This window comes from Artibeus jamaicensis, unplaced genomic scaffold, assembly GCF_021234435.1.
Source record: "Artibeus jamaicensis isolate MK-2021 breed Jamaican fruit bat unplaced genomic scaffold, CSHL_Jam_final contig_797, whole genome shotgun sequence".
Taxonomy (NCBI): Eukaryota; Metazoa; Chordata; class Mammalia; order Chiroptera; family Phyllostomidae; genus Artibeus; species Artibeus jamaicensis.
Window position 1 is genome coordinate 12,941,611 of NW_026521977.1, and position 27,139 is coordinate 12,968,749.

A 27,139-nucleotide genomic window follows, 5' to 3' on the forward strand; every position below is an offset into this window, starting at 1 on the left:
AGATAGAAAATAGAGAAAAAAGATGAAAACTCTTTCCTCGGATTCAAATCCTCAGAATAAAGAAGATGAAGACCATCTCATTCCTGGCCTAACCTCGGACATTTCCTTCCTTTTTGTCCACGGCCCGGCTCTCTTCCCTTGGAGGAGAGGAAATGGTTACAGAAGCACCAGGGCACTGAGAAGTCTGGCTCACACTAGAGTTGCGCTCGCACCAAGGAAGCACTTTCAGGGCACTGTTGTTAATCCTGCTGGCAAGGGAGAGCCCTGGGGTAGTTTTTAGAAAAGATTTAAAAACCTCTGACACGTTTGCCATCTAGGCAAGTCTAGTGCTGCTACAGAGGAAGCACCCGGGAAGCTGGGAGCAATTTTAGAAAGTTTAAAAATAATGAGCCTTGCTGCTCTTTTGCAAAAGGGCATTAACAATTCTATGCCCTCTCTTTTGCCTGCCTGGAAGGGAGAATGTACTATGGACACTGTTTTTTTTTTCTCTTTTTATCTTTTTCTTCTCTCCCCAGCCTCCCCCCACCCTTTTTTTTTTTTTTTTTTTTTTACCATTTCTCCCCTTTCTTCTTGCTTCCCTACTCCTAGCCAAACAGTAATCACTGATGATCTACTGTTTGTAAGTCCCAGTGGTGCCCAGGTGTTCAACAAATGGAAACGTTAATCACCCTTGTCAGACTCCTGTCAGTATCTCTTTGTAGATGGGCAGTGTATTTCTGATATGTAGGCAGTTAGACAGACATGAGCAGAGTAGGAAAGATAGACCAGGGACAGAAGGTCACTAGAGTGGAAACCCCCAGATTATCTAGCAATGGGGAAAACTGGGGTAGGTCCTCACCCCCACCCAAGGTAACGTTCCCTCCCATCGCATATCACTGGTCATGCAGTTTAGACTCCCTGACCTTTATATCACCGGTCATGAGGTTTGGACCTACCCCTGACCTTTCCTCTCTGACATCTCATTAATCATGTGGTAGACCCCCTTTTAGGAGGAAGAAGGGACTGGCAAAAATAGTTTTCTAGGACTCCCATTTTAGCATGAAGCCTTCAGAGCAATGTGGTTCTGACCCACATCAATTTAATCTTAAAAACAAAGCCTCCTGGCATCTGTTGACCACAGAGACAGAGTTCTGATCAAACTAGAGATAACAGCTAGCCCTCACTTGTGTTTCAGCTCCACGCCCAGTAAAGCAGTGGAGCTGACATCAGGACTACTAGCTACAATGGCTAATGCACTGAGCAATAGGTGAAGACAACCACCCTGAAAAGACATACCAGGAGAGCTGATGAATATTGTATTGAGATCCTCCCCTGGGACCTCCCCTAGGGTGCCAGCCTTTGGGAAGCAGGTAAAGGAGTTCAGGACAAAGGACTCTGAAACAGCTATTTCTTTTTGTCTCTGTCTCTCTCTCAAACGCATCCAATCCTTTCTTCACCTGTCTTTTTTGCTCAAGGTGCACACCTTTGTTTTCATTTCCCTAAGCTCCAAGGGCCCTTCTTTTGTCTCTGGAACTTATTTTTTAAGCCCACGCAGCCCAGCTGGCTCGCTACTACCATGACTTACTTATTTCATCTCTGACCTTCTAAATAAAGTTTTGCTTGTATTTGAATTATTGGCTCTGAATTCTTTTCTCAGCTAAACTCATGGACCGAGGTGTAACATTTTGATGCTATACACCATTAACATTTCCAAGGAATGTTACCTCATCTCTCAGCACTGCTTAACATGGTCCCTTGCCTTTAAACTGGGGACAGTGGTCTATCTATTCTTTTATACATCGTATTTATTTCTCCTCAGCAGCATCCCCCCATTGCCTACCTGCCAGCAGTGCCTCTTGTACTTATCACTGCCCTTAACTCATCCCATTTCTCCTGGTAAGTCTAACATGATCAGAACTAGAACTCACCGTCCCTTTATTGTTACCAACATTCTGCATGCAGAATCTTGTCCTGAGTTTTTAATTTCAGGGGAGAGAAAGCCTCTCAAAACAGTCTTTTTTTTTTTTTTTGCCTCAGGGTTTACATCAAAACACTAGCCCAGTCTTAGATAGAATGACTCTATAATATCCCTTTTTCTTGCTCTCATCTCACTTTCTCCTACATCTTTCCCAAATCAAATCCTCAAGACTTCTCTCAAGGATGCTTTCTTTTTTTATTAAACATATTGGGGTGCCATTGCTTAAGAAAATTATATAGGTTTCAAGTGTACAATTCTATGATATATCATCTGCCTATTGCGTTGTGTGTTTACCACCCAAACTCAAATCTTTCTTTTATCACCACATATTTTGCCCTTGTTTTCCTTTACTAACACCCCCTCTCCCTTTCTTTCTGTTAACCACCAGACCGGTGTCTTTGACTATGAGTTTTAGTCTGTCTTGTCTTGTGCATTTGTTGCTTTCATTTTCTATCTCACAGGTAAGGGAAATCATATAGATGGGAAAGTCCAGGGGAAATTGGGGACAATATGCAAATCAGTCCTGGAGTCTAAAGGGAGTGAAATCCTGATGAGATTCGATTGAGAAAAGATAATCTAGGAATCTAGTTTAGGAAGTTTCTCCCCTGCTCTGTAGATAATCAGGAGCAAAAAGCACTTCTAAGCAGTAAAAGTATGTAAACAAAACTAACTTTCTGAAAGATCAGGTGAGTAATCAGGGGGACACCTCCATAAAAGAGAAGTGTTGATTGGGAAGCCAGTTAGAAGGCTATTAAAAACATCGTGGAGGGTCCAAATTTGAGTTTGAAAGTAAGAGCAAACCAGGGTCTCCGCTCAAAGACAGGCAGAGAGAGAAAGAATTATCTTACTCCACTTTTTCATTCTTCAGGGCTTCAAAGAGTGGGATGAGGCCCACCTACTCTGGGGATGGCAATTTGCTTTAGTTGAGAGACTGGGATGTTAATGTGATCCAAAAAAACCTGCACAGACACACCAAGAATGTTTTTCTTACTTTTAATTTTTTATTTAAAACTTTTCCAGTGTTATTAAATTATGATCGATAGAAATTGTATACTAAATTATACAGCATGCTGGTTTAATATATGTACACATTGTGAACTGATGGTCACAGTCAAGTAAAGCAATTCATCTATCATGTCACATAGTTACCTTTTTCTGTGTGTATGTGATGAGAACAGTTACGATCACTCAGCAAATTTCATGCAGACAATCCACTTACATCATTGTCATCATGCTGTAGTCATTGTGCTGTACATTAGGTGTTCAGAAGTTATACGTCTTGTAACAGAAAGTATTTGTACCATTTGACCAGCATTTCCCCATTTCCAGCAACTCGCAGCCACTAATCTGTTCTCTAGGTTCTATGAGTAGAGTTTTTCTGGGTTTCACATAGTATCAGCCTTCCTGGGTCTGTCTTCTTTCACTTAACATTATGTCTTCCAGATTCATCCAAGTTGGCACAAACAGTAGGATCTCCTTCAATTTATGACTGAGTAATATACACAAACACATATATTTTTTCTTTATGCATTTATTTGTTAATGGACACTTAAATTGTTTGTCTGTCTTGCTTATTTTATAATGAAAATGGGAGTCAGATGTCTCTTCAGGATGCTGATTTCAATTTATTTGGCTTATACAACCAGAAGTGGAATCCTTGGGTCATATAGTTGTGCTATTTTTGATGTTTTGAGGAACGTGCATGCTGTTTTTTCCTAGTGGTTTTAACAAATTACATTCCTGTCATCAGTGTACAAAGACTTTCTTTTCTCTAAATCATCACTAAAAAGTTATCTTTTATCTTTTTGATGATGGCTATTTTAACATGGGTGAGGTGATGTCTCACCATTTAGGTTCTCATTGGTGTCTGTTCTCATTTTGTCTGTTTATATTTTGCTGTTGAGTTATAGGAGTTTCTCATATACTTGATTTATTAATTCATTAAATATGTGATTTGCAATTTTTTTACCCCATTTTGTATGTTGCCTTTTTTGGTATTTGTTTCTTTTGCTACACAGAAACTTTTCAAATTTGATTTAACTAATAGACAAAAAATATTTGTCTATTTTTTATGTTGTTGCCTGTGCTTTTGGCATCATCTAAAAAATTGTCACCAAGGAGCTTTTCCAGAATAGTGTGTAACCAAATATCTGGGCACCCATGGGCCAATCATGTTGACACATAAAATTAATTAACACAAGCAGACAGAAAAATTGCAAATAAGAAAAGTAGTAAAATCTGCCCTGGCTGGTGTAGCTCAGTGGATTGAGGATGGGCCTGTGAACCAAAGGATAGTGGTTTGATTCCCAGTCAGGGCACATGCCTGGGTTGCAGGCCAGTTCCCAGCAGGGGATGCATGTGAGGCAACCATACATTGATGTTTCTCTCCCTCTCTCCTTCCCTTCCCCTTTAAAGATAAATAAATTTTTTTAAATCTTTAAAAAATTTAAAAAAAAGAAAAGTAGTAAAATCTGCCAGGAATATGAGGTTCTCTCTAGCATAAACTTAACTTTTTCAAGTGCAAGATTTCAATATTATTTTAGTAAGCAAGAACTATAGCCACAATGTTGTTTTTATGTTTATTGCAAATATATATATATGGCCAAAATAACTTGAAAACAACTTGATATCCTAGTTTCTACAAATATTTATGTCATTATTTCATGTTTAGCACAATACATTCTTTCATTATAAAAGTATGTAGTTGAAAAGCCAACAATTTTTATTAAGCACACATCATACAATTTGGCTATATATTCTCAAAAAAATAAATAATATAAATAAATACAAAGTCAACAAAACTTATGCTAAGTATTATCCTTCACTTCACATTTAGGAAAATGTTAAACCATTACTTTCTAATCCATATAATAAGGAAAATACACTTAAGGCCAAAATCACTTGGTATTTCCCCTGCTAATAGCTAAGTATAGGACTCTCTTTGATTTTTATAGCTGCTAATCCATTTTTTGACATTGACACAATTTTGAGTGACAGTTATTTTTTATGTTTTTTCTGGACTTTATAAAAAAAGTTTTGTATTTCTTTAGGACTTTGTTTTATACTAAAAGTGAGTAAAATCTGTTTTTAAAAGTATACCAGTTACCATTAAAATAACCAAGTAAGAATTAATAGTCTTAGCTTTCTTCTACTGAGTACATTGCTTTACTTTACAGTTTTATTTTATTTTCTAATTTTATTCATTCTTTATATTTTTTCACTCTTTATGTTTGATCAATATCTTTTGTTTAAAAAAAAACACAGCATGGTCTTTTCCAGCATTGGGTAATTTATTGGGCTATCACACCACCAGAATGACAATGTCTTCTGTGAATTTTAACATAATAGTTCATAAAGGCAGTTGATTTTTCTTCTATAGAAGAATCTAAGCAATAAATCTTCAAAACTGATAGGAAAGAATGTTTTCAAATTGGAAAGATAAGGTGTACTGATCTAAGGTACATGAGTATCCATGGATGCTGGTATCTGCTAAGGGTCCTGAAATCAATCCTTCCAGATACCTAGGGATAATAATGCATTTCATCCACTGTTTATTTGAACATAGATTTTTTGTTCTGTAGTATATATAAGCTAGGTGGACATTAGCAGCGTCTAGATTTTACCAAGGAAAGCAAAGAGAAAGAACAAAATCAGTGTACTTCACATCTCTAAAAATGTGTGTAGAGATAATTAATGAATATGTGCTAAAAGGTAAATATTATAAATATAAAATAAGTGATTCAGATTGAAAAGATATAACAATGGCCAATACATGTATAATATATTTATCCTCCCCTGTTATGAGAAAAATGCAGTATAAATTCATCAGCTTAGAAAAAAATGAAGTATCGATAACAACCCATATGTATTTAGGATGAGAGAGAAGAGTCATTTTCATATACATTATTGGTGGAATGTATAAAGATGCAAAATTTAGAGAGAGCTGTTTGGCAAAACTTAAAGTGGCAAACCATATGATAGAGAAATTTAAATTATTTTTGTTTCTGTTCAAATTCTTGCAAGGGTTCAGTTTTTATTTCCCATATATAGGTGAAGGTTTTATAAGGTAACTACATCTACTCACAGTAAAAAAAGAAAGTTTTTTAATATAAAATTTATATAATGTAATTTTTATGAAATCTGGCCTTTTTCCTCTCATAGTTGCCCCTACTTCACTACTTTAGCCTCATGGGTCTCTTTGATGTTCTTCCAACATGTTAGGTGTGGTTTCACCTTGAGGGTTTGTTCTGAGTTCTATGTCTAGAATGTTCTTCCCCATCTATCTTTTTAGTTCATTGCTTTGCTTGCTTGACCTTGGCCCAAATCTTACAGTTTCGGAGAGACTTACCTTGGCTATCTTACTCAACCCTGTATGTCATCTTCTATCCTTTTCCTCTGCACAGTGTCATCCTCCTTTGTAAAAAATTACTTACCCCAAGTATTGAAAACATACCTTAATATATACTTACTGAATTAATAAAGCATTGTGTTGAAAAAAGCATTCCCTATTTTCACATTGCCTAGTATTAAAAAAATATCTATAGATACCCTAAAGGTCAATCAGTATAAATCATAGTTATATCCATTCTAGGAAAAATTACACAAGATTCAAATATTGTGGAAGATTTATATGTCATCACATGAAATGATATCAAAACATATCCTTAAGTGACTGAAGCAAGTTTTAGAATCAGTAAAATATGACCTAATTGTGTAGAGGAAGGGAAGTATCTACCTTTAAACTTCTGTGTTACCAAAGAAGAGCTCTCTAAAGATATATTCCAAACTAATAACTGTCATAACATTTGGGAAAAGAAGTGTGGCTGGAAGGAAAAGTACATGTGAAGAAGAATGTATGCATTGTTGAGTTATTTTTAGCAAGAATATAATGACGTGTGTATGTCTGTGTGTTTCTAAAGTAAAAATAAAAAGTGATTTGACAAGTTCAGAAGAATGCCAAATCTCTTTGGGATGAGATAGCATTTGAATAGAAGCTTAAAATATACATGCACTTTAAAAAGCAAAGACTGTGAAATAGAGAAAGAATAGAAAAGTAGGGCATTTGAGGTAGAAGTTTACATTGGAGTACACATCTATACTTTCAGTGTAGAATTTACCTAGAAGATTCACTAGGTAGAATTTATTTACTAGGTAGAATTTACAGTGGTAGTTTACTAGGGTTACTAGGAATATTCCAGTTACACAATTTCAATATAAGTAGAAGTTTCTTTTACGACTGAATTGCTCAGATCTTGGGGAAAATGTGTGAGGGACAGTCATAAAAGACTTTACATACCAGGTTAGAATGGGGTATTTTAGTTTGTATGATTGGGAAGCAATGGTGGGGGTGGCTTTATTTAATAAGAAAAAGTCTTGTTAAAAATAGTATTTAAAGGAAATCAGAAGGACCTTGTTGGGCAAACAAGACCTTAAGAATAATTCACCTTACTGTATCCCAGCTGGATGCAATTAGACTGCCACAGTCTCCTGACAGGGTGAGGGCTTTTGGGGACGATGGGTCCCAGCACAGACAGGCATGTCCTAGTACACTGAAATAATTAGAAAAAATTATGTTTATTTGTTTTCTGTCCTTGTATATATTTTCACACAATGTTAACCTGATACTGTAGAATAGGAATTCACCAATCATAATAATAGGAGTCACTGTAATTATGTAAGCAGACTGTGATACTTTAAAAAACTGTATGTTTTATTCTTGCCAAACTTGATTGTATTTCTCCTTGCTTCATAATAACATATCAATCTGTTTCATCAATTATATATTATACAACAATTACTTTGCCCATTCTGTGAACCACTGATTTTGGTAGGGTTTGAGAATAAAATGAAGAGAAATAAAAAATGATGTAATTCTGGAATACAGTAGGAAAATACAAACTATGATAACAGATGAAAAAATTGTGTTGAAAGCTATGAAGATGGAGAATTAAGGGGCAAAAGTAAATGCAGGTTGTCAAAATTTCTGTGAACAACATTAACAGAATATTGTGATAGAAAAATACGACCGTCCTTGTTAAGAAGGCATAAACACTATTATATAAAATATGTGAGAGAACTAGCTATGCATGAATAAAAGAAGCATGGAACCTCTATATGTAGAAGAGTAGTGGGAATGTGTTGTGGCACAGAAGGAGCGGAGTTACCTTGAGCCATGTGAAGATTCATGTGGCTGCAGTTTGGTGAGCTAGGAGAATTGTATGGATAAAATAAGAGATAATAAAAGTCTGTTTACATCATGGAAAGGATAAATACATTAATCAAGGGGACAGCTACCAGATTTATTTTTTGGAAAAGTTATCCTGGGTAATTGTGAAAAATTGATTGAAGGAGACATCATCTGTGTAAGCAGAGGAACAAGTGTGAGGGTTATGGCCATATGTTAGGTGAATAAAAATGTGAGCCGACAAGCTAGAAGATGCATGAAATAAATTATAGAAGGAATACCTACAGAAATCACTGATGGATTGAGTACTAACGGCAGAAAAATGGAGATATCAAACATGACTAATTGTGTTTTGGTTGAGAATTGGGAAGGTTGTTTTATTATAAACTGTAATGAAAGAAACATACAAGAGTTTTATCAAGGACATAGTAGGTCTAATATATAGATGGAAATGTAAGGGCAGATAAATATATCACTATAGAGCTCTGAAGAGTAGCCTTGACTAGAGATGTATAGTTGGGAGTCAGAATGGAGATAATAAACCCATTGAATGAACAATGCCACTAAGGGAGAGAGTATCTAAAATAAGAGAGAGTTAGAATTTTGAGCACTGAAGAACTACAACAGAGCATTTTGTTGGAGTCAAAGCCAACAACAACAGAAGCAAGGATGGTAGGAAGAATCAGTGAGAGAGGAGGAACTTGTCACACAGTTCTACTCTGAGTTTGTAGTTGCCATTTCTTCTCCCTAACAGTTCTTCTCTAGGTTGCTGTATGGCTATTTCCTTCACCCCTCTGGTCTTCAAGTATCACCATCTCGGTGATGTTTTCCCAGATCACCTAATTTAAAATTGACCACATCCGATACTGACATTCTCTACACTTTTCTGCTTATTTATTTCTAGCACTTACGAAATCTAACATATTATGTAATTTACTTAGTTGTTTATACTATGTCTCTTCTCATTATAAAATGACCCAAGAAAGCAAGGATTTTGTTTTATTTTAAAACTATCATTATCTCCAGAATTTAAAACAGTGCAGGGTGTATCGTCAGCATTTAATAATTTATGTACCTAAATTTAAAAAATTATGAAATTGAATGGAAATAATAATTTATGTTCAATGAATTTTGTAATTGAATAGAAAAATTCTATTGAACCAGTGAATATTGAGGCAAGATTGAAATGGTTTTAAGAATGACTAGGAATTGGGGAAATGGAGACTATGTAAACAGCTGTTTGGGGTAATTCTGTTACTAAAACCAGTAGAGGTGCTAGCTTTGGCAGGAATAATGCAATATCTTCACTGTAAAAGAAGGGAAGATATATACAGATGAATTCAGAAGTATTGATTTGACTTGAGGAAGTTAAGGTTGTTCATGTCTTTGTTTGTTTGTTTTCAATGAATTCTTCAACCTGGTACAAGTGAAGCAAGAATAAGATTTGGGGGAAAAGGAAGAAATAAATGAAATTTATTAGTCATTCCAGAAGATAATATTTAAAAGGAGAAAGTGGTATGATGTCCAAGTAGTGTGAATTTCCTATATGCATTTTGTCATTTTGCACTTTAAATGAGAAGAACCACTTTCTTATGTCAACATTACCAATTACTTTATGCTGCCTAGGTACAAAGAGAAGGTAATGTCTGTGTTCAACCAGATAGGTAAATGGAACACTGAGGGTTGCAATATATACTACATATACATTACAAGTAATTCTGATGGCAAAACATGGAACCTATGCTGGACAAGCAAGTGAAAAACAGAAGGAGTCTGGAAAAATACAAAAGTTGATGAAGGTCAAGAATTATGAATCACTACTATAAGGTCAAAGAATAATAACAGAACATATGACTTTCATGTAGACATTCTGAAGGTGTTTCCTTTTTAAAAAAACAAATTCCTTAGATGGTGATCTCTTAATCACTGATATCAGATTCCTGAGATTACTCTCTTTGGGTTCTATATGAGCTCATAAGCTTTCAGTACACCTGACGTACCTGAGGTTAACTGGACAAAGCCATCAATGGTAATTACTTATATCTGAAATACTCATGCACATGTGGTAGGTGGTTTGGTAGACTCTCATTATACTCAGCAATATGGCCATTTAATACAGAAGTGACATAGATTTTAATTATTTATTTTGTGAAACTTTAAATCTGAATAGACTGGTGTGAGAAAGCTTTATTCACAACGATGATAACAAATGCTACTGAAACAGGCCCAGTAGTAAAGTTTGCAGGCTTCAGCACACTTATTCACAGGGTGTTTTAGTATCTCTAACTGTGAAGCTAATTTCCTTGGGCTCAGTCATGCTTTGGTAATTAGAGTTGTAGAAAAAGAATGATTTCATTTTCTAAAGTAATTGACATTTTAGAACCAATATGTAGAAATATAAAGTTTAATCATGCCTACACAAACATGCTACACATTTGCCAGCAGAGAAACATGCGGGCACTAGATTATAAGGATACCTTTATGGTGTAAAGTCTTTATAACAGGGGAAAGGTATAGCATATAAACCATGACATGGTCATTTTAGGAAAAAATGCAAAGGGTTGTTCTCACATTTAACTGTGCTTTGTAAGAAATAGCACACATATTGTGGAAATAGCATATATATTCTATAAATAAATATATATATGAGTTACGAAATGAGATGTTGAACTGTTATTCTTAGAAAGATCCATGCTGATTTAACGACGCTTAAAAACACTCATTCCTCTCATGACCAATATGTGCCTCTCCCAAGTCAAAATGGTCCTGTGGCAATTTGCCCCTTAGGAGCTCAGAGCACACCCATGAGCACCGACAGTGGCCGAATCTTGGCACAATCCATAGGCTGAACACCTAGGGTCCACTCTGGAGTATTTGTAAGATAAATTAATGGAACCGAGTGGAACAGCTTTTCTCTCTCTCAGGACGGGTGGTGCTTAAGCCTAGCTCCTCACTCAGCCCACTAAGCGGTTTCCAGTGTGATGTCAAACAAAACGTCTTTCCTTTTTTCCTTTCTTTAAAGATATTGTTTACTGTGATTTACTCTGAATTGATCTCCCCTTCCTCCTTCAAATGATATTCTTTTTGTGAAGGGAGGAAAACCCTCACATCTTTCAGGCTTGTCACAAATGCCCTTTAGAGCATTAGTACTGTCCCCCAAGTGCTATGGACACCGAGCAAAATCAATGCAACAGTGATCCATTTTCTCTCTTATACAAATTAACAGGATTTCTATCCCAGATTATAGTTTTTCTCTCGCATGATAAAAACGTAGACCAAGTTATTATTTCAACATATATTTTAAAAGTGTTCTTACAAACACTATGTAAAAGAAAAAATAAGATTGCGAATGAGTACTACGTTTTAGTTTTCAGCTGTGGCGTTAATTAGCTGGAACTTATATTATCATCACTGGAATCAGGAGTATCTGTCAGCAAGTTGGATGATTATCTATTAGAGATTTCTGTGGTGTTGCTATAATGTTTGATACAGAACCACATATTCAAATTCACATACATATTAATATTTCAAACAAATAAATTTCAAAGGGAATAGTATTATGCAAAATTTTGGTCCATATTGTTTTGTTTGAAATGAATGGAAAGCACAAAGGATGATCTAATTATCATATTAAAACTTTTTCATGAGAAAATTTATATTAAAAGTGACAATGAAGAATTGCATATGGTACAAATGTGACTAATCTGTAATCACAGAATCTCTATAGGAGCCTCCAAAGGAACCGAGGAGCAGAAAGTTTATTACTTGTGTAATTTGATTAGCAAATAATGAGCCTTGGGCTCACACAGTTTTAAAAGGAACAGTCATGTCTGTCTGTCTACACATATACACGTGCACACACCCAAATACATATATGCTTGTGTTTACTTGATTGTGAACCTTCCTGAAAGTTCACCCTGTGCATCCAGGACACTTCTGTCTTGACCATTCATTTTCTCTGCAAAAATAAAATAAAACATAAAATAAAATCACTCAGTTGATCTCTAGTGTCAAAAAAAGTAAAAATTTTAAAACCTTACTTTCCTACAACTATTTATGTTTTATTTTAGATTTTTGGATTTGGAGTAGGATCTCCTTGCTCTTTTTATAAAAGGATGAATTTGGAGGAGACACGAAAAGAAACAAATGAGAAAGAAATAGAAAAGAGGTGTGTGTCAGAGCATTTCAAAGTCATGATTCATTTCCCCTTAATTCTTTCTAACCTTGTTTATTATTTTGTGAGAAAAAAAAAACTAATTTATCTGGCTGGTTTGGCTCCGTGGATTGAGCACCAGCCTGTGAGCCAAAGGGTGGTCACCAGTCAGGGCACATGCCTTGGTTGCAGACCAGTCCCTAGTAGGGGACACATAAGAGGCAACCACACATTGATATGTTTCTCCCTCTCTTTCCCCCCCTTCCCATCTCTAAAAATAAACAAATAAAACATTTTTAAAAAAAGAATCCAGATATGTAGTCTATGAGACAAGTTATGAAATTTATGAACATAGAATCAGTAGTGCGTTCTAAGATCTGAGACAGACAGATTTAAGTATTTTTTTTGGATATCTACTGAAATTAGACTTTCCAGTGTATATCTACTAAGACACACTGATGATTAGAAAAACAGCTGTGCCAGATGACAAGTGTTTGGAGTAACAAGTTGCTGACAAGATGGAACAGGAATTGCCCCAGCTTCCAAATGGGAAAGTTGGAGACAGGAGCTGAAGAGTTGCAGTTTCAATGCTGCAAATGATCACCAGTTGGGTCATTGCTGGTTTTTCTTTAAAGTTTATTTATTTATTTTTAGAGAGGGAACGGGAGAGAGAAAGAGATGGAGAGTAACATCAATGCGTGGTTGCCTCTCATGTGCCCCCTACTAGGGACTTGGCCTGCAACCCAGGCATGTGCCTGACTGGGAATCGAACGAGAGACCCACACCAGCCAGGACAGATTGTTGGTGTTTGACATTGCTGTTCACCTTGATTAATAACATGTTATATAGTACCTAGATCATTAAAAAGTGACATCTTACATTGTCTATCTTGGTTATTAATTTAATCTATATAATGTAGATTTACAACCTGTGATGAATATGCCCATAATTTCAAATAAAAATGATATATACAAATTGTGGAAATATGACAAACTGACTACTAACTCAAGATTCAGCTCGTAATGCTGAAATATAGGAAAGTGTCCTAAAGCTGCTTCTTGCCTTTATGGACATTGCTGAGTAATAGCTTAAATTTAAGTCTGTAAACCCCAAGGTGAGACTGCTCCTAGGGCAATGGGACCTTGTTCCCTGTGAACTGCATGATAACTGCCCTTGACACTTCTTCCCCAGACAGAGAAAGGAATAGTCATATTGTAAGGCATAAAAAAGTCTCTTAGTTTGAATGTCCTCTTTTGTAATAAACTTTCATGAAGAAAATGATGGTAATAACCACTTTCCCAATAGTCTGGCCAGGTAAGGGGTTTGGGAATAGAATGTTAACATAACATTTATTGAATGTTGAGAGCATGTTACTTATTTTCAGTGATGTGGGAGTTGCCAAGACATCTGATATTTTCTTTCATAAGTAATTTTAAAAGCTGTGTCTCTCTTCCATCCCATGGGGAGACGGAAACCCAGTGTCTTTCATCCTCTACAGTAACACCAGGACTCTTGAGGTCACTCAACAATTTTAAGAATGCTGCTAAGATTCTTTGTTTCCACTGTATGTTCCTCTTCTCTTCCTTTTGTTTGTTACTTTCTCAGTTCTTTAATCTCTCGTGTGTAGTGACCCTAGACAGAGCAGCACCACTTTTTTGTAATCCCTTCCAAAGCACAACAAACATGAAATGGATCTTGAAAATTGTAGGGAGTGATGGAGTGAAGCACTAGACACAGCTGGAAATCAATGTAATATTATTAAAAAGTGTGAACTAGCCTCATTTTTGAAAATTTCTGTCTTACCCTACTGCTCGGTATTTTCCATGTGTCAGGTTTCTTTTTGTTCATTCCCAGTTTCCTAACATTTGCTGAATAATTTCTCCCTAAAATAAGGGTACATTGTATTTATAATCAGAAAACAACTGCTACATAAGCAATTATGCCACAATGTGATAAGTACTGTATGGAGATATATGCAATATTGTATGAGAACAGACAATATTAACAATAAATTAGATTTACCAGGGTTAGGAAGAGGTCAGTGATGTTTTACAAGGAGTTGACATATATACACAAACTTAAAGAAGACAAGAACATTGCACAATGAGAATACAAAAATCAAGCCATGAAAAGTGAGAATGTATATTTTTGTAATAGAATAGATTCTATGGTGTGTTAATACTTGTATTACAATTACTAATACAAATTGGAATAGACAAGCAGGAAAAAAAGTTTGGAGTCAGGTTTTGCACGGTCCTAGATGGTGATAGCACATTTCTTTAAGGAGCATCACGATCAGGTGCATGTCTCAGAAAGCTAGTAGTATTCGAGATACAACAGGGAGAAGAAACTGAATTTCGGCCATGAAGCAGGTAGAAAATGATGAGATAGAGGTCAGGGAACAGTTGAGAAATAGTCAAGTGAACTTTACCTTCACCAAAATACTCAGTCTTATATTCCACCTTTGTGCATTCCAGCTTTGGAAACCTTTATTATCCTAATACAAATCTGGTTACAAGCCAGACACTCAAAAACACTCAGGCAATTGACATAATGAGACAATCCCCAAGGTTCACTCAAAGCCATTTTTAAAAAGGGGTACTAATTTTTGAAAGTCTGTAATGTTCCTTCTTACCGACCTGCAATAATTACCTTTTTAAAATAAACACAATCTCCCAAAACTCAGTGAAAAAGAAGCAGAAAATCTAAATTCACCAATAACAGCAAAAGAAATTGAAGCAGTAATCAAAAAACTCCCATCACACAAAAGCCCCGGACCAGATGGTTTCACAGGAGAATTCTACAAAGCATTTAAGGAAGAGCTAACCCCTATTCTCCACAGACTATTTCAAAAAATTCAGAAGAATGGAAAACTCCCAAATTCTTTTTATGAAGCCAGCATCATCTTAATTCCAAAACCAGATAGAGACACAACAAAGAAAGAAAACTTCAGGCCAATATCGCTGATGAACATAGATGCTAAAATCCTCAACAAAATATTGGCAAATCGCATCCAACAACATATCAAAAAGATCATACACCATGATCAAGTAGGATTCATCCCAGGAATGCAAGGATGGTTCAATATTCGCAAATCAGTAAATGTAATACATCATATAAACAAAAGCAAAGACAAAAATCACATGATCATATCAATAGATGCAGAAAAAGCTTTCGATAAGGTACAACACCCATTTATGATAAAAACACTCAGCAAAGTGGGAATACAAGGAGCATTTCTCAAAATAATAAAGGCCATATATGAGAGACCTACAGCCAATATCATACTCAATGGGAAAAAACTAAAAGCTTTTCCACTAAGATCAGGAACAAGACAAGGTTGTCCACTTTCACCACTTCTATTCAATATAGTATTGGAAGTTTTAGCCACAGCGATCAGGCAAGAAAAGGAAATAAAAGGCATCCAAATAGGAAAGGAGGAAACAAAACTGTCACTGTTTGCAGATGACATGATAGTGTACATGGAAAATCCTATAGACTCTACCCAAAAACTCCTCAAACTAATTGATGAGTTTGGCAAAACAGCTGGTTATAAAGTCAATATCCAGAAATCAAAGGCATTTTTGTATACCAACAGTGAATCAGCAGAAGCAGAAATAAAGAGAAAAATCCCATTTGATATAGCAAAAAGAAAAATAAAATATCTGGGAATAAACCTAACCAAGGAGGTAAAAAACCTGTATGCAGAAAACTACACAGCCCTGAAGAACGAAATCAAGGAAGACACAAACAAATGGAAACATATACCTTGTTCATGGATCGGAAGAATTAACATCATCAAAATGTCCATACTACCCAAAGCAATATACAGATTCAATGCAATACCTATTAAAGTACCAATGGCATATTTCACAGACATAGAACAAACACTTCGAAAATTTATATGGAACCATAAACGAGCTCGAATAGCAGCTGCTCTTTTGAGAAAGAAGAACAAAGTAGGGGGGATCACAATACCTGATATCAAACTGTATTACAAGGCCACTGTAATCAAAACAGCCTGGTACTGGCATAAAAACAGGCACATAGACCAATGGAACAGAACAGAGAGCCCAGAAATCAACCCAACTCTCTACAGTCAATTAATATTCGACAAAAGGGGGGCAGTAACATAAAATGGAGTAAAGATAGCCTCTTCAACAAATGGTGTTGGGAGAACTGGACAGCTACATGCAAAAAAATGAAACTTGAGCACCAACTTACACCATACACCAAAATAAATTCAAGGTGGATAAAAGACTTAAATGTAAGTCATAACACCATTAAAGTCCTAGAGGAGAACATTGGCAAGAAAATCTCAGATATTTCACGCAGCAACTTCTTTACTGATATGTCCCCTAGAGCAAGGAATGTAAAGGAAAGAATAAACAAATGGGATCTCATCAAAATAAAAAGCTTCTGCGTGGCTAAAGAAAACAGTATTAAATTAGCAAGACAACCAACTGTATGGGAAAACATATTTGCCAATGATACCTCAGACAAAGGTTTAATCTCTAAAATATACAAAGAACTTACACGACTCCACTCTAAGAAGACACCCAACCCAATTAGAAAATGGGAAAAGGACTTGAACAAACACTTCTCCAAGGAGGACATACAGAACATTCAGAGACACATGAAGAGATGCTCAATATCATTAGCTATCAGAGAGATGCAAATTAAAACCACAATGAGATACCACTTTACACCAGTCAGGATGGCTATCATAAACAAAGCAACAAACAACAAATGTTGGAGGGGTTGTGGGGAAACGGGGTCCTTAGTTCACTGTTGGTGGGAGTGCAGACTGGTACAACCATTATGGAAAACAGTATGGATTTTTCTCAGAAAAATAAAAATCGACCTGCCTTTTGACCCAGCAATTCCACTGCTAGGATTATATCCTAAGAATCCTAAAACATCAATATCAAAGAACCTATGCACCACAATGTTCATAGCAGTACAATTTACAATAGCTAAGAGTTGGAAGCAACCTAGGTGCCCATCAGTAAATGAATGGATCCAAAAATTGTGGTACATATACACAATGGAATTCTATGCTGCAGAGAGAAAGAAGGAGCTACTACCCTTAGCAACAACATGGATGGAACTGGAAAGCATTATGCTGAGTGAAATAGGCCAGGTGCTGAAAGACAAATACCATATGATCTCACCTTTAACAGGAAGCTAAACAACAAAACAAACAAGTAAGCAGAAAAAAAAAAAAACCCAAAAAACAAAGACACTGAAACAGAGAACAAGGGGATAGTGACCAGAGGGGAGAAGGAAGGGAAGTTAAGGGGAAAAAAGGGGGAGGGATTTGGAGGAACAAATAGGAAGGACACAGGGACGAGAACTAAGGGGGGGGGGAGGAAATGGGAGGGAGGTGGGGAGCAAGGGGCAGGGGAGGCTGGGATGGGAAAAATAGACAAAAAACTGTACTTGAAAAATAACTAAATAAAATTTAAAAAAAAAAGATAAAAAAAATAAAAAATAAAAAAAATAAAAATGTATTCCCATTTTGAAAAAAAATAAAATAAAATAAAAAATAAACCCATTCAGCTTGTTAAAACAAATATCTGAGTTCAATGCCTTCCCATGAGATTCTGATTCAAAAACTCCAAATGGGTTTCAATAACATGCCTTTCTATTAAATCCCCAGACAATGCTGATTCTTCTGGAACTCGGGACAGATGATGAATGGCCCTGCTCTAGAATATGTTCTTTGTAATAATTAGATTGAATTCAGATGCAATTCCCTGGAAGCTTGACAGAGACCTAAAAATAAAATACAGTTAAATAACATCACGTAACCAAGAGCCTGCATGTTGGAGTTTCTAGAACTGGCACTTCAGCCCAAATAGGTCATTAAGTACCAACGCTACTTCTATACTTCAAAATTAACCATCTGTAGCAAACTAGCTTCTCATCTACCATTGACAATGGGGTGTTATATTTCCAAAATTATTTTCACAGCTTTAGAAGTAAGAAGCAAAACTTTGTTAAGGTTGCAAAACATATTTTATATTCATTTGTTATAAAAAACAATTTCCTAAAGACCAGGAGACCCTATCTGTCATTGTCCAGATCTATCACGGGACAGGGGTGTCCTGTTGCAACGGAGGTTGAGAAATTCTCTGCACCGCACTTGCACAAATTCAGAGAGAGAGAGTGGTCAGGTTCTGTCTGCAAGAGAAGGAAATAGCTAACGGCCAGGCAACCAATTCTATCTACCACATTCTTAAAGGACAAAAGAAGAGTTTATCTGGTTAGAATGGGTCTAAACATCATTCCAGGAGAAGAGAATACATACACAAAGAACAGAGTTATGAGTACAGAGTATTCAGGAAATGGAACAAAATACACTGTGACTAGAATATAGAGTACACGAGGCAAACTACCGGGACGATAAAGCTAAAGAGAGAGGCAAAAATTCTTTTTTTTGCAATTGGATCTACATTTTTTTAGTTACGACACACCTATTTAATATTTAGTACAAACTTATACTTTATCTCAAGTTATGATTAAAGAATTATATTTCAAATGTTCCAGTAATCATTCAACAACTCTTTCAAGATAGAAGCCTCCTGTGCTGATGTGTACCCACTATATCCTAAATATTTGGTACAGCTGATTACTAATAAATAGAAATGCACAGAGCCTTCCATTGCACCTTCATTCTTTCTCCAGCCATAGCCATATTGATATCTGTGGGTCTCAGGAGCAATTGGGGGAATAGGAATTGAGGGCAGATTTTAGTGGTTCTCTCTGCTGACCAGCAGTGAGTTAATATGGAGAGGAGCTTCCGGATTCAACAGCTGCCTAAGTGCCTGCCTCTGTCAGTTGCTGGTTCATCATGTCCTTAGAACATGAAATGTTTACATGAACATGAACCAGAACCCAATCCTTTTGTTATAAGTTCCCACCTGGGAAAGTAAAAGAAACACTCCTTTTGGTGAGAGGATTTTCTATCGCCCCCAAGTTAATTATGATTATCATTTGCTGAGATCAGACCCGTTTAACATTTCAATAGGCCTCTGCCTGTGTCTTCCAGAGAGAGAATGGAAATCAGGGGAGTGAGATATCAGAACCACGGTCAAGTCCTGAAGGAAAGGATTAGTGTAAATAAAAGGTGATTTTATTATGTTAAAGTGCCTTTGGAGATTTCCCATCATAATCAGAAATATCCTGCAGGCCTTATAGATCTGCTCCCTGACCACCGCACACACACACACCCAGCCTTAGTGTATCTGGTTACAAGCAATTTTCAGAATGGCAGGATCTGAAATGTCTCAAACTAAGAGGCTTGAAGAATCAATATAATTCCTATCAGTCAGAAGCACTGAAATAATTTAACACTGATTTATTTCATGTATGAAACGGAATGCAAAGCCATGGAGTCCTATCTAGTAAAATGTATTTCTCTCTATATATATACATGATGTTAATAAAAACACATTCATAATTTATTGGCAAAACTATTTTTCTCTGTGATTAACAGTCTTATATTCCATCCCAATACTGTAGAATGCCTTTCTGAAACTTTCTACTACTATATAAAGTAGGCAAGTCATTATTTTTTTCTGCTTTGAATTTCTTTAATCAGAGAGAATTTCTATTACTTGAATTATTCATTAAAATAAACCCACTCTTTCAATATCACTGAACTTAATTATGCCTTTAGCAAAAATTTATCACATTTCATTGCAACTATGTATTTGTACTTACCATTTTTAGACTAAGGACTCCATGAAGGCAGGGACTATCATGTCTGTTTGGAAAAAGCCCAGCCATTATTACTATGATGATAATGGTTTGTGCAACATCGATGTAACCTGGCAACCAAGGAGAGTGGACTGGAATGTGCATGTGTGAATGATGACTTTACTGAACTAATCAGTGGGGGCGGTAGACACCCTTGAGTGAGCACATGTACTGTGTGGTCATCACATTCAAAATGACTGAGCAAGTAGAGCAATAAATCTGCATCAAATTTTGTGTTAAGTTTCAAGATTCCTCCACGGAAATTATTTGAATGATTCCGGAGGCTGCAGCTATGGGCAATTGGAGATTGGCAGCTTCATCTGGAGAACATTCCTGCTCATGCATCATATCTCATGCAGGGTTTTTTGGCAAAACACCAAATCACCCAGGTGACTCAGCCCCACTACAGCCCAGATTTGGTGCCCTGTGACTTCTGGCTTTTCCCAAAACTAAAATCACCTTGGAAAGGGAAGAGATTTCAGACAGTCAATGAGATTCAGGAAAAGATAATGGGGCAATTAATGGCGATTGGGAAAACTGTGTGAGCTCCCAGGGTGCCTACTTTGAAATGTACTGAACCATCACTGTCCTATGCACAATGTTTCTTGTATCTTGTATCTTCTTCAGTAAATGTCTATTTGTTATAGTACATGGCTGGATACTTTCTGTATAGACTTCTTATTAATAATGGTTGGACTTTTTCCAGACAGACCTCATATGTGTTGTTTTTAAGATGTAAGCACAGGTAGGTTGCTTATACATCCAAGAAAGTGAGTGTTCCATTATAGGACAAGCCTTTGTTCAACTTTAGTAAATACTGCCAAAGTGTTTGCCAATTCAGCTGTAGATTGGGAGGGGGAATTGCAATAGTTTCACATTCCCATCAACATTTGTACTGTATTTTTTTAAAAAATTATTCACCCTAGTAGTCATGTATAGTGCCTCATTTTAGAGGTAATTTGCATTTCATTGGTGACCATAAAGTGAGCATTGTAGAAAAGATAATATTTACACATTATCTTTTATAACACCTATTTACATCTCTCGACTTTTTCCATTGATTTGTCTAGTGCTTGTTATTGATTCCTAGGTGATACTTGTTCCATTTGTTGTGTTGCAAATGCAGGCAGAATAGAAATGCCCACACCATTTAGGACATGACACATCTCCTTTTACTTTTCCTCTTCTTCTCCTTCTAATGCCTGCCTATGTAAAGAAATTCTCTCAAATAACTATCGTAACTTCAGGCTTATTCAGAAACAAAACATGTAGAACAAATGTGAATTCGATTCATACTCTGAAGCAGAACCACCCCAATGACTCTTTAACCTGAATTTGAAAAGTAGCATTTGTCACTGTGAGCCATTAGGGTTCTGGAGTAGGTTTTAACGCAGCAGTATCAGAGCAAAACTTTGTCTCATAGAAATAATTGCACCTGTCATTTAGGAGCATATGCCTTGAAGGAAGTGTGAGCTAAGAGGCATTATACCAAGATAAATGTGATTTTCCCTATGAATTTTAAAAATAATATTTATTGAGACCACACTAGTTATTAATATTATGTAAATTTCAGGTGTCAAACTTTATAATACATCTGTATACTCTGCTGCATGCTCACCATACAGTAGAGTATAGTCTCCTGAAGTCTATTCTCCTTCCATCACCATATATTTGACATGTTTTTTATTCTCTTCATCCTCTCTTTACCCCAGATGTGATATTTTTAAAGAAACAACCTCCCTCCTTCTCAATGACAACATAATTCTAAATAAAAGACATTGAGTTCATCTGGTGTTCTTCCAAAGAGACAGCAATATTTTCCAAAGCTGAAACAAAAGAAAACAATACATACATATTAGTCATGTGTGTATATGTGTGTATTTATATATATGCACATATATATATACATATATATGTATATATTTGTATGACTAATTGACAGAGGGATAGTATCTTTATGGATAGTGAGGAAACTTTACAGGTAACTTTGCCTGAATTTTGCTCACAAGCAGTGATTCTTATACTTTTCTGGGTTATCAACATTTTTGATACTCTTATGAACAGTGTCCCTAGAAAAATTCTCACAAACTTATGAAAAGACAAAATTTTATATAATATTTCACAGGACACACAAAACCCATGAAGGAAATGAACATCGATTCCAGTGTAGACATACGCATATAAAATAATCATGGATATCAACACTAGATGCATTGAAGTAGAATTATTCACTTCTCTATTAAGCAGTGATCATAATTAACAAGTTATTTCTCTACACAGTGTGAAATATTTTCACAAACGTCATGTTGTATAAGACAAATCCAATACAAAAGAAGACATAATCACTGATCTTTTTCAAACAGAGGCAAATGATTGTAAAGCAGTACTTGTCAGAAGATTGGTTACATTTGGGGAGGAAAGTGAAGGTAATAAATGGCGGGGTCAAAGAAAAGCTTCTAAGATGCCTTTTCTATTTTTAAAAGTTTTCTATATTTACTTTGTGACAGTTTACAAATGGTGCCCTTGGGACTGTACATTTTTTTGAATGAGTGTTGTAACTCAGTAACATTTTTATTAAAATAGTGGCCCAAAAGAAAAGGGTGTCACCTGAAAATTGCAGCAAACATTTATAAATGTTTTACTCAGTGATGCAACATACTAATAATTTTAAAACCATGGACAGAATAGAAGTTGTGTCCTGATTTTTCCTACTCAACATTGTTTTGGTGGTCTTAGCCAGTGCAATTAGCAAAGGAGAAAAAAAGAAAGAGAAGTTCTAACTATTAAAAAAAAGATGGTTGATATCGTAGTGGCCTGCCCGGGAGGGGAGCTAGCCAGTGAGTCAACAGGATCAGGGAGAGCAAGTAACTAAGTAACTAAGGAGTAAGAACAAAGCAATTCGTATTAACTCCTATCGGCAGTTCCGCTTTCTTGCTTCTGTAAGCTGCTTCCTGCTTTCCAGCCAGAAGTAAGGGTCCAAGTGACAGACTGCTCCATCACCCTATATAAGCCATTACTCCCTACTGATTGGGCCCAGAATTTGGAGACTGACTCCTCTGGGTCCGCGTACATGAAAATAAACTTCCACTCCATACACCCAGAAGCAGTTGAGTTGCTTTCTGTAACAGTATTATTAAAAAAAAAACAAACGTTCAAAGAAAAACTTCAATGCACTACTTTAAAAAGTAAAACAAATCAACTGAGTAACTATAGCAACTGATAAGTTTGTTTAATATGATATCTGGAGTCAAGATCAACTTAGTAAATAGCTTTAAAAAAAACCCTGTGATATCCATGAAGACAATAGAATGGAAAAAAATCCATCCACAACAACAAAAATACATCTAACAAGAAATGAATAAGAACTCTGTGAAGTAACTGTGGAGATTTCCTAAATTCTATGAGAGAACTTGAACCATAGCTGAGACACTCCATGTTTGGAATTAGAAGATGTCCTATTGTTGTCTATATATAGTTATGTATATATCATCATCCATATGTGTGTATGTGTGTATATACATATATATATATATACATATACACATACATATCAGTTTCAATTAAATTCCCTGTAGGAGTTTTCATGAAATTGACAAGCTGATTCTAAAATTTACTGAGGAGAAACAAATACAGAGAATGTATCGATAAAACTAAAAATAAAAACAATAGGGGGCAAGTCTAGGAAATATCAAAATGTAGTATGCAGTTTTAATAATTAAACCGTGATTTGGCACTGCAACAAATTCATCAGAGAATATAAGGTTCAAAACATCCAGTCAAATTAATCTGGCACATCAAAAACATGTCATTCCAAAACGAGTGGGGAAACAGTTGTCACAATGTTGCTGGAACAACTGATTGTCATTATCTAAATCATATTTCTACCTTTTACTAAATATAGAAAAGAATATATTCCAAAATTATGTTGGTAGCTTAGCAGCAACTAACAATGAATGTATTTTCACAAACATACAGAACCGTTTAAAGACAAATATTGGAGTGGGGATGATCTACCTGTGCAAGAGCAATCCGAATACCATAAAGGAAAAGACTTATCTATGCATGTATTTGAAAGAAAATTGGGGTCTGGTAAATTTAAATATTAATAACCGATTTGGGAAATATTTTCTATATAATGACAGCTAAAAATCATACCTGACAGGAGTTTCTATACATCAATCCATTAAATAACTCTTATGGGTTGAATTGCGTCCTCCTCAAAATTCTTACATTGTAATCCTAACCCCAGGTATCTGAGATGTAACATCATTTAGAGATGGGTGTTTACAGAACTCATCAAGTTAAAAGAAGGTCGTTAGAGTGGGTTCTAAACCAGTAAGACTGGTGCTTCTATAACAAAGGAAAATTAGGCACAGTCATGCATAGAAGACACTGTGAAGAGGCGTAGGGAGAAGACAGACGACTACAAGCCAAGGAGAGAGGCTCAGATCTGATCATTCCTCCGCGGGCCTCTTAATGATCCGACTCTACCACCAACTTGATTTTGGATTTCTAGCCTCTAGAATTATGAGACAAAATATTTATGTTGTTTGAGCCACTCATTCTGTGATTACTCTGTTACAGAAACCCCAGGAAAGTAATACAGCAGCTAACCCAATATATAAATGGGGAAAGGGCATAGATAATTCATGAAGGAAGAAATACAAGTAGTGATCAACTTATGTAAATATAATCAATCTTTCCAATGCAATGACTGCAGATTGTATGAGGAAGAAGGTATCATTTTCTATTCATGCCATTTACAAACATTAAACAAAGGGAGACAACTCCCAGCTCAGGTGAATGTGTTGAGAAGAACATAAAAATATACTTGTAATAGAAGTATAGACTAGAGTAGCAGAAGGCAGTAGACTATAGACTACAGAAGGCAATTTACTAGCACCTATGCACATTAACATGTCAAATTTGGAGTGAAATATTTCCACTTTTAGGAAAATAAGTCACAAAATTTCCAGAAAAAACACATGGGCCCACATATGTGGACTTTGGTGCTTTTTAAGAGAGAAAGAAAAATTGAAAACATCCTCAGTGCTGTGGTAAAATACATTAAAGTACGCGCGCAATGGATTTTAATATGTATGGTGTGGAAAGAACTCCCAAAGTACAAGGCAGTTGTACAACAAAAATGGAAAGGACCATATTTTTTGTTTTATGTTATGGGAAAATATAAAATGAATTATATTATAAACATGCACTCATCTGTAAATGAAAGATAATCTGATAAATGTTAACCAGTGTTCACTGGTCATCAAAGTGGTCCCCTTCTATAAGGACCTTGAATGACTGAAACTAGGGTGGTGCTATCAACACTTCTGACTGTATTTTCCTGGTAAATTGTATCTTCTTCATGATTTTCAGCACATTTACCAGAAAATAGAGGGATTTAAATTGGTTCACTTTTCCTCATGAAGTCGTTTGAAGGCCAAATATGATCATGAAATTAAAAGATGGTTATAAATAATAATGAAGGCAATACTGTTCTTAATTGTGTTAAATGGAGACAAATGACAAATTCTTCACAGCATATATATATATACATATAGTGAAAGAAGAAATAATACACAATTAATTCTGTGATGGGTACGGTAGATGTTTAATTGCAATAAACTCCTAACTGGTAAGAATGTTCTTGCAGCATAATGGCTAAGACATTGGACTCTGAGGGCTGACTGATATATCACTTCCAAAATAGAAACTCATTCTTGGGAGCTACTAGCCTTGTGACTCCATATCTTCAGCTGTGAAAGGGGGTTAATAGTAGTGCTTACCTCATGGAGTTGTTCTAAAGATTAGATACAGAAATATGTAACACCATCTTTTATGCAATACATTGTAAATGCATGTTATCTAACATTATTTATTATGGTCACTTAAGGTAATTTTGGATACGTGTCTATTGTCACATTCAGGAGACACAAATTGGGGTATGAAGTAAAGTTGTATGGTTAGAATTAGATGAAAATGAGCCTGATCATTCGTTATTTGACTGTGCTAGTGAGATGAAAGGAAACCTAGGGCATTAATAACTATCTGATTACTGGCTGATTACTGCTCGTTAGTGAAAATATCCAGGCCAGGGAGAAATATAAAGTCCTTAACAGTGGGGTATTCCAATTTCCTTTGAATAAGAAGAATATGAAGAGTGCTCAAGATCTACATTTAAAAATTTGAACAAAAGCGAGGAGTTGTGATAGAAACCTATTGTAGATGACACAAGTATCATCCCTTAGGCCATTAATAGACCCAGGTCCTTTATAAGGCTGCAAATTTACCAGATTTATCAGAAATAGAAATTTTATATTCTATTTTTAAAATTAATTACCTACTATGGTTTCAAAGCTTTACATAAGTTGCTTCATTTAACACATAATGATCTGAAAGAGGTCAGTGTTCGTATTGCCTATTACTGATAAAGAAACTGAAGTTGCGAGAGTTTGAGCCTGCTTTCCTCCAAGGTTTAAATTCAAACTTGTGAATGCAACTTTCCTTGAAAAACTGTTGATCCTATGATCTCTCTCATCAAAGGGTTGTGTCCAGGGGTTGCTTAAACCGGAAACAAGCATCGTTAATGAATACAGCCCTCCCCCCACATACAGACAAAATATTTTTAATTATATATTATTGATTCAATTTTGCATGTTTTGCTGAAATCAATCTATGCTTCCCTGTTTCCACTGCTTCTAATATAGTTTAGGCAACCATATTTTTCCCCTGCATTATTGCTCGGGTAACTTCCATTCTCTAGGTTTTTCCCCTCCTCCAATTCACTCCCCAGGTTTAACCAGGGAAATATTGCCAAACAGAAGTAGATCAGACAATGTCACTCCCTGCAAAACCTTTCAATTAGTTCCCTTTGTTTTCAAAACAATGTACAAACTCCTAACCATTGCTTAAGAGTCTTGCATAATTTTGTTTATGCTTTTCACATCCTCATTTCAAAGACAAACTTCCCCACTGCCTAATTAGGACTCCAAACCATTGGACACTTATACACTTTATTTTTAATTCACTAAGCTCATTTTCATTAGTATTTACTCATGCTTTCCCACTTAATGTAGCT

The 27,139-nt window shown here is 35.8% G+C and overlaps 1 protein-coding gene across 3 annotated transcripts in view; it reads left to right on the forward strand.

Annotated features, from left to right (window-relative positions):
• The window catches only part of LUZP2 (leucine zipper protein 2), a 375,070-nt gene that overhangs the window by 161,792 nt on the left and 186,139 nt on the right, over positions 1–27,139 (forward strand). The gene's annotated exons all lie outside the window — the stretch shown is intronic.